This window comes from Triticum urartu, chromosome 3 (genome assembly GCF_003073215.2).
Source record: "Triticum urartu cultivar G1812 chromosome 3, Tu2.1, whole genome shotgun sequence".
NCBI classification, from domain to species: domain Eukaryota; kingdom Viridiplantae; phylum Streptophyta; class Magnoliopsida; order Poales; family Poaceae; genus Triticum; species Triticum urartu.
The window spans coordinates 551,381,838-551,395,001 of record NC_053024.1 but is presented as its reverse complement, the minus strand read 5'-3'; positions in this window follow the sequence as shown (position 1 = coordinate 551,395,001).

The window sequence follows — 13,164 nt, the reverse complement described above, 5'->3', positions numbered from 1 at the left end:
AATTGCTAACACTCACGCAATATTTATGGGTATGAAGTTTTAATCGGACATAGAGAAAGATAGGGGCTTATAGTTTTGCCTCCCAATGTTTTACCTCAAGGGTAATGTCAACAATAATAGTTCATGAAGATTCACATCTAATTAGCTATATGTATATCAGGATCTTTCCAACATATTGTGCTTGCCAAAGGATAAAATGTAAAAAGGAAAGGTGAAAATCACCATGACTCTTATGTAAGGTAGAAGATAAAAGTAAAAGATAGGCCCTTCGCAGAGGGAAGCAGAGGTTGTCATGCGCTTTTATGGTTGGATGCACAAAATCTTAACGCAAAAGAACGTCACTTCATATTGCCACTTGTGATATGGACATTTATTATGCAGTCCATCGCTTTTATTTCTTCCATGTCACAAGATCGTATAAAGCTTATTTTCTCTGCACTAATAAGTCATACATATTTAGAGAGCAATTTGTATTGCTTGCACCGATGACAACTTACTTGAAGGATCTTACTCAATCCATAGGTAGATATGGTGGACTCTCATGGCAAAACTGGGTTTAGGGATATTTGGAAGCAAAAGTAGTATCTCTACTTGGTGCAAAGAAATTGGCTACCATGAGAGGGAAAGGCAAGCTCAACATGTTGGATGATCCATGACAATATAATTTATCTCAGATGTAAGAAAACATAACCCATGACGTTGTCTTCCTTGTCCAACATCAACTCTTAGCATGTCATACTTTAATGAGTGCTCACAATCATAAAAGATGTCCAAGATAGTATATTTATATGTGAGCCTCTCTTTCTTTATTACTTCCTATTAATTGCAACGATGACCAAAACTATGTTTGTCAACTCTCAACAACTTTTATTCATCATACTCTTTATATGTGAGCTCATTACTCTCCATAAGATTCATATGATCTCTTTTTTTTTATTTCTTCTCTTTTATTTCATTTAATTCCCTCAAGATCATAGAAAAATAATCAAGCCCTTGACTCAACACTAATCTTTATTATATAGCTCACGGAGTCGATTACATAGGGGGATCATAAAGCAAAACTCACGACTAGATCATACTAAAACTTTATTCTACTAGATCAAGATATTACTAAAAGGGTCGAACTAAGAAAAATGGTAAAGATAAAAGTGATGGTGATACGATACCGGGGCACTCCCCCAAGCTTGGCAGTTGCCAAGGGGAGTGCCCATACCAGTGTGATTATGTCTCCTTCTTCGAGGGTGGTGATGTGATATTCTTGGCGATGATGCCCCTCAGGATACGATTCTCTTCCTCGAGCTTATTGACTTGCTGCTTGAGGTTCATTATTTCCTTACGGAGCTTGCCAGTGACAGTTAAGGCTCCTTTCACCCAAGGATGTTGCATAGCCACGGGAGAACAGGTAACACTCTTTTTCATATTTTCATAAGAAAGAAATCTAACATTGGAAGGGATAACCGAGTTTGGAATAGCTGAGCTCTGTGGTTCCCCCATCGTGAATCCTGCCCGAAAACGAGAAGTAACTTCTTGATCCTCCTCCATGGCATCTATCGTTTTCAAGTCAGCTTCCATCTCTTCCTCCGTTGAGGGCCCAAAGTGATAGGCATCGCAGTTTGCCCCTGGACCTGGTGTCGGATGAGACACCCGACTTTCCCCGACTGACTCTTGAGAAGACATCTTGCTCTAATCTACGGCAGAAATAGCTCGAAACAAAGACAGGAGATATTTGCGTGATACGGTGGTCAAAACCTTCGGGAGATTATATAATGAATTTTTACCGACCAAAAGAAGTATGGTGCAAGAAAACGGAGTCCGGAGAGCACACGAGGTGCCCACGAGGCAGGGGGCGCGCCCAGGGGGGTAGGGCGCGCCTCCCACCCTCGTGGAAGCCCCGTGTCCTTTCCAGTCTGCTTCTTATTTTCCTATTTTCTTAAATATTCCAAAACGAAGAAATATTGCCATTAGAATTGTTTTGGAGTCGGTTTACTTACCGTACCATGTACCTATTCCTTTTCGGAGTCTAAAATGTTCCGGAAAGTGTCCCTTATGTATTCCTCCGGGTTACGATTTCAATAATATTAGTTTCAACATTTATAGGATTACCTGAGATATAATGTTTAATTCTTTGACCGTTCACCACCCTCGGATTTGTGCCTTCGAAGTTGTTGATTTTTATGGCACCGGAACGATAGACCTCCTCGATAACGTAAGGACATTCCCATTTAGAGAGAAGTTTGCCTGCAAAAAATCTTAAACAAGAGTTGTATAGCAATACATAATCACCTACATTGAACTCACGCTTTTGTATCCTTTTATCATGCCATCTTTTAACTTTTTCTTTAAACAGCTTGGCATTTTCATAAGCATGGGTTCTCCATTCATCAAGTGAGCTAATGTCAAATAACCTCTTCTCACTGGCAAGTTTGAAATCATAATTGAGCTCTTTAATGTACCAATATGCCTTATGTTCTAGTTTAATAGGTAAGTGACATGCTTTACCATAAACCATTTTATACGGAGACATACCCATAGGATTTTTATATGCAGTTCTATAGGCCCATAATGCATCATCAAGTTTCTTGGACCAATTATTTCTAGATCTATTAATAGTCTTTTGCAAAATTAATTTGAGCTCTCTGTTACTCAATTCTACTTGACCACTAGACTGTGGGTGATATGGAGATGCAATTCTATGATTAACGTCATACTTAGCTGTAGGATCGAAAGTATGTCTAGAGGGAGGTGATTAGACTACTTGACCAAATAAAAATCTAGCCTTTTCCCAATTTTAGTTCTTGGCAGATTTTAGCTATCTTAGTACAAGTCAAGCAATCTCCATACAATTCAAGCAAGCATGCAAAAGAGTATATGAGCAGCGGAAAGTAAAGCATGAAACTTGCAAGAATGTAAAGGGAAGGGTTTGTAGGATTCAAATGCAATTGGAGACACGGATGTTTTTGTCGTGGTTCTGATAGGTGGTGCTATCGTACATCCACGTTGATGGAGACTTCAACCCACGGAGGGTAACGGTTGCGCGAGTCCACGGAGGGCTCCACCCACGAAGGGTCCACGAAGAAGCAACCTTGTCTATTCCATCACGGATGTCGCCCACGAAGGACTTGCCTCACTAGCGGTAGATCTTCACGAAGTAGGCGATCTCTTTGCCCTTACAAACTCCTTGGTTCAATTCCATAATCTTGTCGGAGGCTCCCAAGTGACACCTAGCCAATCTAGGAGACACCACTCTCCAAGAAGTAACAAATGGTGTGTTGATGATGAACTCCTTGCTCTTGTGCTTCAAATGATAGTCTCCCCAACACTCAACTCTCTCTCACAGGATTTTGATTTGGTGGAAAGAGGATTTGAGTGGAAAGCAACTTGGGGAAGGCTAGAGATCAAGATTCATATGATTGGAATGGAATATCTTGACCTCAACACAAGTGTAGGTGGTTCTCTCTTAGAAAATGTGTATTGGAAGTGTAGGTATGTTCCGATGGCTCTCTCCATGAATGAAGAGTGGGTGGAGGGGTATATATAGCCTCCACACAGAATCTAACCGTTACACACAATTTACCAAACTCGGTGGGACCGAATGGTTAAACTCAGTCAGACCGATTCAGCAAACCTAGTCACTGTTAGGATTTTCGGTGGGACTGAGATGCAACTCGGTAGGACCGATATGGTTAGGGTTAGGGCATAACATAATCTCGGTGTGACCAATTACACAAACTCGGTGGGACCGATTTTGGTAATAAGCTAACCAGAGAGTTGGTCAGGTAAACTCGGTGGGACCAATTCGCTCATCTCGGTGAGACCGAAATGTTACAAAAAGGGAAACAGAGAGTTTACATTGCAATCTCGATGGGACCGATCGCTCATCTCGGTAAGACCGAAACGTTACGAAGGGAAATAGAGAGATTACAATCCCATCTCGGTGAGACCGAGATCCCTATCGGTGAGACCGATTTGCCTAGGGTTTGTGGTAGTGGCTATGACATTTGAAACTCGGTGGCGCCGGATAGAAAGAATCGGTGGGGCCGAGTTTGACTTTTGGTTTAGGTCATATGTGGATGTGAGAAGGTAGTTGAGGATTTTGGAGCATATCACTAAGCATTTTGAGCAAGCAAGCCATTAAGCAACACCTCATCCCTCCTTGATAGTATTGGCTTTTCCTATAGACTCAATGTGATCTTGGATCACTAAAATATAAAATGTAGAGTCTTGAGCTTCAAGCTTGAGCCAACCTTTTTGTCCTTAGAATTTGAGGGATCCACTTTCCTCATCCATGCCATGCCATTCATTGAGCTTTTCCTGAAATATTAATATTGGAATAATGTTGGCTCAATGAGCTATATGTTGTTAGGAATTACCAAAACCACCCAGGGATAGTTGCACTTTCAATCTCCCCCTTTTTGGTAATGGATGACAACATATAGATCAAAGCTTCGACAAATGATAATAAGAGTGAAAGATATTGTCGCTTTGAGAAGTATGTGAAAAGCAAGAGCTCCCCCTAAATTTGTGCATATCTTAAGATTTGCTTTGGACTGCAAATGCACAATGAGTTAGGATCATGGGTTACTCTTCCATGTCACATACATCTTGGTGGAGCGCTCAAAATGATAAGAATTATATACATGCACTCATCACCAAGCAAAGTGAATGATCATATAAGGATAAGTAAGATAATATCATCTAACAAGTATAAGTGTAGCTTATGATCAACCACATGATCATCAATGTCTCACAGATAATAACATAGTATCTCAAGCAATCAAAAGACAAACAAAGTTCAACCAAGAAAGCAAGAGAGAATAAAAAGCAACGCTCTCTCTCGAAGCCTATGATCTATACATTTTTCTCCCCCTTTGGCAACAAGTTACCAAAAAGTTCATAAAAAATGCATAGCACTAAAACGTCTCTCAGGCTTGGTCTTCAGGTGGTGGTGTCCGGAGAACGCCAAGGACGAAGGCTTCAGTTGATGTGGATGGAGCTGCTGGGGTAGGTGTTGGAGCTAGTGGCACTGAAGTTGTAGCTGGTGCAGATGAAGTGGCTCTGGTGTCTGGAACAGGCACTGCAGTTGATCTCTGAGCTCGAGGCACTTTGGCAAATGCATCAGTGGTTGTTCTGCCCTTCCTCTCCTGCATATCATCTTGAAGTTGCTCCACAACAGACTGAATCTCAGTTACTTTGACATCTAAATCATAGAATTTTTGCTCCACGATTCTTTCCAAGCTCTCCTGGTTTTGAGTCAGGGTGGCCAACCCCTTCTCAATCCTCGGAGTTGATGCTATCAAGTAACCAAGCGGGTCCTGCTTGCTTTTCAAAAAGTACTCAGATGCCTCCTCTTGAGTTGGCATCTTGGCAGCCTTCTCTTTCTTTGCTTTCTCCTTCTTCTCTTGAGCTTGTACTGATGATGGTTCATTCTCATTCATCACAACTTGATTGTCCTCAAAGTCAGGATAGATAGGCAAGTGTTCCTTATCCAACAAGTATGTGCATGTGCCCATCTTTGAGTTTATCAACTCCTGGATCTGTGGGGCATATCCACAACTTCTTTTCTGGTCAGCTGCAGTCATCTTGATACTCTCAACTATAAGGCTCATGACCTTGAACTTCTGTGGCACATCAAATATATGTAGCAAGTTAATTGCATGGCCTCTGATCATTCTGTGATCACCAGACTTGGGCAAGAGAGTGTGCCTAAGGATCCAATTGATTGTAGGCAGCCCTGACAGCAAGTGTTTTACTGACCCAAACTGGTGATTCTCAAGATCATCTTCAGGAATCTACTTGTACATGTTTGCCATAGAGTTGTGATCCATCTTCTTCTTGGCATAGACATCCAAGTCATCTTCTTCTTCCTTAGGAGCATTGATCAGATTTGCCCATTCCTCAATAGTTGAGTGGTACCTTGTACCTTCAGACATCCATACTATCCTGCCATCTGGATAGAAGTGTGCTGTGGAGTAGAATTGCATTATGAGCTCCTCATTCCACTTTGTGAGCTTCTGCCCAACAAAGTCTGCAACTCCACAAGCACGGAAGCTGTCAAACACACCAGGATAGTGTTCCTCATTTTCCTTGATATACTTCCAGTCGACCCACCTCATTTCACACACTATAGGCTTCTTGTCCAGCAGCACTGTCTCATAGAAATCTTGTTGTTCCTTTGTGTGGAACCTGTAATCAACAGCAGTCCTTCTCCTGGTGGCATATGGATCTGACTCTCTCCATTGCCTCAACCCTGAGTCTCTCCTGATCTTCATGTTCTCAGCCACAGGATGAGCATCATTGTGGTCTGGAATCTTGGGTTTGAGCTTCCTCAGGACTTGTCCTTCATCATCTTCATCAGCAGCAACTTCAGGCACTGGGGCCTTGTTCTTCTCAGCAGCTGGTATACTCCTGGTATTCCTCTTAGGTGCACTCTTGGGCTTGGAGGCTGCTTTGGGTGCTTCTTTGGGCTTTGATGAAGCAGCCCCTGTCCTGATAGCATCACCCATAAGCTTCTGGGCCTTAGGTGCTGGTGCAGCAACCTCTTCTTCCTCTTCCTCTTCTTCCATCATGATTGAGGATCTCCCAAGCACTCTAGCAGTGGTCTTTTTGATCCTCTCCTTCCTCTTCTTCCCTTCTGCAGCAGCCTCTTTGGGTTCAGATCCCAAAGGGACTTGAGTAGATGCTCTGGCCTTAGACATTGGAATTCTCTTTGCAGGAACCTTTTGCTTCATGTCTGGCTTGGTGGCAGCAGCAGTGCTATATTCCTTCTTAACCACTTTCTTCTTGGAAGTGGCCTCATCCTCAACTGCCACATAGTCTTCAACCTCAGACTCTGAAGTTTTCTTCTTCCTTGTTCTGGTGGTAGCTTTGGGCAAGTTGCTAGGAGTGCTCCTACTACCATCATCTGAACTGCTAGAGGGACTAGTGTCCTCACTCAGGTGAACCTGCTCCTCTGACCTATTCTGGCTGTCACTCTGATCAGACATATTGCAAACACTGACAGCAGACCCTGTGAATAGATATAGATGAGATAGAGTGGATGAGCATCACAAAATGCAGAGGTTTTTGCAAAAGAATGAGTCAAAAACTTATTTTTAGTTTTCCACAGAAAGCACTTCGGATCAACCGATTTGTAAACTCGGTGATACTGAAGCAGCTGTTGGAACCTAAACTAGTGGACTCGGTCAGACCGAGTCACAGTTCGGTGGCACCGAGACTGCTAGGGTTTCACAAAGTCCTGAACTCGGTCACACCGATTTGCAATTCTCGGTCACACCGATTTGCAATTCTCGGTCAGACCGAAAATTACATGTGCAATGGCCTGAGCCAAATCGGTGGTACCAAGTTCCACAACTCGGATGGTCCGAGATGGTTTCGGCGGAAACCTAACCCTAAATTTTCAATTCAACTCTAATCTACGGAGTGTTTTGACTGTATAGAAGCGTTTCAATCGTGGTAAGAATCATAATGAACACAATGTGCTAGGAATCGAACGGGGATAGCACTGTGATCGAGTCCATACCCTAGTTCGGCGATGAACTCGCTATGGCAGCAACAGCGGGGAAGAATTCCATTGACGGCGGCGGAGACCAGAGACAGGAGGTGGCTGGCGACGAGGAGGATGATCCAGAGACCCAGGAGGTAGAGCGAGCTATGCGCGGGCGAAGGGGTTTCAGAGAAATTTCCAAAATTTTGCCCATGAGTATATATAGCCCGACCCTGTCGGTGTGACCGAGTGGAACAACTCGGTGGCACCGAGATTCATAACTGCAAACAGTTACTGAAACTCGGTGTGACCGAAGGGTTCAAATCGGTTGCACCGAGATTGAAAACCTAGATCGACTTAGTGATCTCGGTATGACCGAAATGGAGGAATCGGTCAGACCAAAAAGCACAAAGAAGTTTTGGAAGTTTAAGTCTATGACGAATCAGGGACTCCGAGTGCTCCTCACACAGAGTGGTTCGAATATGACTTGATCAAATTTTGTGATATAGCATGAATAGAGTTTGAGACGAGAAAAACATAGATAGCTAGAGAGGGTTCTTAGGCATTCTTGTCCATCCGCTTGGCAAAAGAAAAGAAAACCAATCAATCAAAACAACAAGTGAATGTCCTCGAATGAGTAAAATATGCAATCAACATGCTCACACAATAAAATGGCAATTGAAATATGTGGCAAAGCATGCACAACCAATTCTAGCATCTATCAAACAATTGGCGATGACTAGGTCATCTATATATGAGTATATTGACTTAGGAGTCAAATGAGAACATTTGATCATAGGTCATACTCATCGTTTAAGCACAAGTGGGGTTACCACTTTTACATAAAGCATTGTTGTGTTCACACCATTAGAGTTGCTTTAGCTCAATTCTTAGAGTAAAGCTCCCCCTAGATGTGAGATCCCCCCTAAGAGGGATGAACTAACCTTGGGTTTTGTCGATGATGACTTCATGTAGATGTTGAAGATGTGGATGCTCAATGTTGATGTAGATCATTTGGAGCTATCCATTGGAGTGAGTTGCACTTTCAATACCTACACGGGTTAGTCCCACAAGGAACAAACAAGGATATCCATAGACATAGAGTGATGCACACACAAGATGATGTCCATGAAAGCTTTTAGGTTACCTTGTCCCTTGTCTTACCAACAAGAGGGTTTGTGACTCCTTGAACTAGTGCAAGATGTGGAAGTTGATTGCACTTGTTCTTGCCAAGATGATAAGAGTGAAGTATGTTGGCGGAGTCACCCTCAAGAACTCTCTAGTTCTTCTTCGGGATCCACACCATCTTGATGGGAATCCTTGGTGTTTTAGTTGTACTTGATGAAGTGGAACTTGAAGTAGTCTTGGGAACCCACTTGACCAAGGCCTTAGGAGCTTCTTCAAATGCATCAATTTCCTCTTGAAGCTTGTCCTTGCCTTTTTGCTTGTGATCTTGTGGTGGAAGATCATCTTGAGCTTGTGTCCCTTTAAGAGAAGTAGGATCATACTTCTCTTTTTGAGGAACAAACTTCGTCTTGGGGTATTGATCTTCTTCCCACTCAACTCCATTGGCATTGAACTTTCGTTCAAAACCAACACCTTGATTCTTCCGGTGCCTTCCTTGCTTGCGTACAATTTGCTCGAATTGCTTACTTCCGGCAAGGCTCTTGTAAACACCTTTCTCTATAATTCCCTTCAATAAGCTATTTTCTTGCTCAAGTGTAACTTGGCTAAGAGAATCATTAGTGGAATCAAGAGAACTACTAGAAGCAACAATATTGGATTTAGCATGATTATTGTTACTACTAGAGGAAGAATCTTTCTTGTTCTTGTTACTAGACTTGACTTGAGGCATGTGAGTGGATAAGAGTAAACGCTTGGCAATGTAAGAAGAACTTTTCTTACGAAGATCATCATTGATTGCTTTTAAGAACTCATGCTCTTGCTCAAGGTTGAGCTTTTCAAAGCGTAATTTCTCATGAGTCCTTAAAAGTTCTCGATGATCTCCTAAGATAGTTTCATGAGCTAACTTAAGAGTGTTTAGTTCTTTAGTTAGAGACTCAATCTTCTCCTTATCATTGTCATTCGTTTTATCTTGATTAGCATGATTAATTGACGTTTCATCATAGTATTCATCACTAGAGTTGTCAACAAGTAAATCATCATCACCTAACAAGTCATCTTCATCACTATTGAAATCAACATACTCGGGGTGTGATACCTTTGGGCCTTTAGCCATGAAGCATGTTCCAACTCCTTCATTTGGTGAGTCAAATATGTCGTAGGAGTTGGTTGCCACAAGTGCTAGACCGGCAACACCTTCATCTTGAGTATATTCGGAGTTGGAGTGATAGCTTCTCTCGGAGTGGTTGTCGGAGTCGGAGCCGGATACCCATTCACCAACATGAGCTTGATGTCTTCGTTTTGTGTAGCTCCTTGATGACTTGTCCTTTCTTTCTGAATCCTTGCTTCTCCGTGAGGGTCTTCGTTCATAACGATCATCTCTACTCCTTCTTTCTCTAGATGGTGATTCTTCTCTTCTACTTCTTCTCTTGGGAGAATCTTCTCTTCTCTTGTAAGGGGCCGTACACTCATTGGAATAGTGTCCAGGCCTTCCACAATTGTAGCAATTTCGCTCTCGACTAGAAGATCTTTTGTCATTGTAGGACCTTGACTTGGAGCTTCTCTCTTTGCTTCTACTCTTGTAGAACTTGTTGAAGTTCTTCACCATTAAGCTCAATTCTTCATTGAAGGTTTTTTTCTCACTCGATGATGTGGGGGCTTCACATGAGGCTTTGTAAGCACCACTTGATTTGTTGTGAAGTTCCTCTTTATCCTTGAGTGACATCTCATGAGCAACAATTCTTCCGATGACTTCCGTTGGCTTGAGATCTTTGTAATTGGGCATCATTTGGATCAATGTGCACACGGTATCATATTTTCCATCCAAGGCTCTTAGGATCTTTTTGATGATGAATCTATCGGTCATCTCTTCACTCCCTAAGCCGGCAATCTCATTTGTGATAAGAGCAAGCCTAGAGTACATTTCAGCGACACCTTCACCATCCTTCATTTTGAACTTGTCAAGTTGACTTTGAAGCACATCCAATTTGGATTCCTTGACGGAGTCGGTACCTTCGTGCATATCAATCAAAGTATCCCAAATTTCCTTTGCATTCTCAAGACGGCTGATTTTGTTGAATTCTTCGGGGCACAATCCATTGAAGAGGATATCACAAGCTTGAGCGTTGTATTGCAGCATTTTCAACTCTTCTGTGGTAGCTTCACGGTTCGGTTCTTTCCCGTCAAAGAATTCACCTTGCAAGCCAATACGCACAATAGCCCAAACGGCGGGGTTATGTCCAAGAATATGCATTTTCATCTTATGCTTCCAACTAGCAAAATTAGTGCCATCAAAGTAAGGACCTCTACGGTGATAATTTCCCTCGCTAGACGCCATACTCTCCTAGGTTGTGAAACCAAGGCTATGATCACCAAAAGCTATGGAAATCAAAGCAAATGGAGACCAAAGCTCTGATACCACTTGTAGGATCGAAAGTATGTCTAGAGGGGGGTGATTAGACTACTTGATCAAATAAAAATCTAGCCTTTTCCCAATTTTAGTTCTTGGCAGATTTTAGCTATCTTAGTACAAGTCAAGCAATCTCCACACAATTCAAGCAAGCATGCAAAAGAGTATATGAGCAACGGAAAGTAAAGCATGCAACTTGCAAGAATGTAAAGGGAAGGGTTTGGAGGATTCAAACGCAATTGGAGACACGGATGTTTTTGTCGTGGTTCTGATAGGTGGTGCTATCGTACATCCACGTTGATGCAGACTTCAACCCATGGAGGGTAACGGTTGTGCGAGTCCACGGAGGGCTCCACCCACGAAGGGTCCACAAAGAAGCAACCTTGTCTATTCCATCACGGCCGTCGCCCACAAAGGACTTGCCTCACTAGCGGTAGATCTTCACGAAGTAGGCAATCTCCTTGCCCTTACAAACTCCTTGGTTCAACTCCACAATCTTGTCGGAGGCTCCCAAGTGACACCTAGACAATCTAGGAGACACCACTCTCCAAGAAGTAACAAATGGTGTGTTGATGATGAACTCCTTGCTCTTGTGCTTCAAATGATCGTCTCCCCAACACTCAACTCTCTCTCACAGGATTTGGATTTGGTGGAAAGCGGATTTGAGTGGAAATCAACTTGGGGAAGGCTAGAGATCAAGATTCATATGATTGGAATGGAATATCTTGACCTCAACACAAGTGTAGGTGGTTCTCTCTCAGAAAATGTGTATTGGAAGTGTAGATATGTTCTGATGGCTCTCTCCACGAATGAAGAGTGGGTGGAGGGGTATATATAGCCTCCACATAGAATCTAACCATTACACACAATTTGCCAAACTCGATGGGACCGAATGGTTAAACTCGGTCGGACCGATTTAGCAAACCTAGTGACCGTTAGGATTTTCGGTGGGACTGAGATGCAACTCGGTAGGACCGATATGGTTAGGGTTAGGGCATAACGTAATCTCGGTGTGACCGATTACACAAACTCAGTGGGACCGATTTTGGTAATAAGCTAACCAGAGAGTTGGTCAGGTAAACTTGGTGGGACTGATTCGCTCATCTCGGTGAGACCGAAATGTCACAAAAAGGGAAACAGAGAGTTTACATTGCAATCTCGGTGGGACCGATCGCTCATCTCGGTAAGACCGAAACGTTACGAAGGGAAATAGAGAGATTACAATCCCATCTCGGTGAGACCAAGATCCCTATCGGTGAGACCGATTTGCCTAGGGTTTGTGGCAGTGGCTATGACATTTGAAACTCGGTGGCGCCGGATAGAAAGAATCGGTGGGGCCGAGTTTGACTTTTGGTTTAGGTCATATGTGGATGTGAGAAGGTAGTTGACGGTTTTGGAGCATATCACTAAGCATTTTGAGCAAGCAAGCCATTAAGCAACACCTCATCCCTCCTTGATAGTATTGGCTTTTCCTATAGACTCAATGTGATCTTGGATCACTAAAATATAAAATGTAGAGTCTTGAGCTTCAAGCTTGAGCCAAACTTTTTGTCCTTAGAATTTGAGGGATCCACTTTCCTCATCCATGCCATGCCATTCATTGAGCTTTTCCTGAAATATTAATCTTGGAATAATGTTAGCTCAATGAGCTATATGTTGTTAGGAATTACCAAAACCACCCAGGGATAGTTGCACTTTCATTAGCAAGCATTTTACGAAAGGCACCATGAATAAAGTATGAACCACCATCAGTCATTAAATATCTAGGGACTCCAAACCTTGGGAAAATAACTTCTTTAAGCATCTTAATAGAGGTGTTATGATCATCACTATCTAGTTGGAATAGCTTCTACCCACTTAGTAACGTAATCAATAGCAACTAAAATATGTGTATAGCCATTAGAGGAAGGAAAAGGTCCCATATAATCAAAGCCCCAAACATCAAATGGTTCAATAATGAGTGAACAATTCATAGACATTTCTTGACGTCTACTAATATTACCAATTATTTGACATTCATCACAAGACAAGACAAATTTTACGGGCATCCTTGAAGAGAGTAGGCCAATAAAAACCGGATTGCAATACCTTGTGTGCAGTTCTATCTCCAGCATGGTGTCCTCCATAAGTCTCGGAGTGACACTTGCGT